Below are 804 nucleotides of genomic sequence, written 5' to 3' on the forward strand. Positions count from 1 at the left end.
CAAAGTTGAGTTCCATCCATCCATCCATCCATCTTCTTCCGCTTATCCGAGGTCGGGTCACGGGGGCAGCAGCCTAAGCAGGGAAACCCAGACTTCCCTCTCCCCAGCCACTTCGTCTAGCTCTTCCCGGGGGATCCCGAGGCGTTCCCAGGCCAGCCGGGAGACATAGTCTTCCCAACGTGTCCTGGGTCTTCCCCGTGGCCTCCTACCGGTTGGACGTGCCCTAAACACCTCCCTAGGGAGGCGTTCGGGTGGCATCCTGACCAGATGCCCGAACCACCTCATCTGGCTCCTCTCGATGTGGAGGAGCAGCGGCTTTACTTTGAGTTCCTCCCGGATGGCAGAGCTTCTCACCCTATCTCTAAGGGAGAGACCCGCCACACGGCGGAGGAAACTCATTTCGGCCGCTTGTACCCGTGATCTTATCCTTTCGGGTTAGGGTTAAACTGACTGAGCTGTTTCCGTGTGCACCACCACCCGACCCGCCATTTGTTATGATCACAAGTAGACGACTCATACCAGGAGGCCTTTGACTCCTATATATATATATATATATATATATATATATATATATATATATATATATATATATATATATATATATATATATATATACATATATATATATATATATATATATATATATATATATGTATGTATATATATATATATATATATATATATATATATATATCTCAATTAGAGTTTGATTTTAACTGGAAAATGTTAAAACTATGGAAATTGTCAGAATCGGATGATTGTCGATTTTGTTGTAAGGAGTTTGACTCCACCCTCAACTCCTCC

This window comes from Nerophis ophidion, linkage group LG12 (assembly GCF_033978795.1).
Source record: "Nerophis ophidion isolate RoL-2023_Sa linkage group LG12, RoL_Noph_v1.0, whole genome shotgun sequence".
NCBI classification, from domain to species: domain Eukaryota; kingdom Metazoa; phylum Chordata; class Actinopteri; order Syngnathiformes; family Syngnathidae; genus Nerophis; species Nerophis ophidion.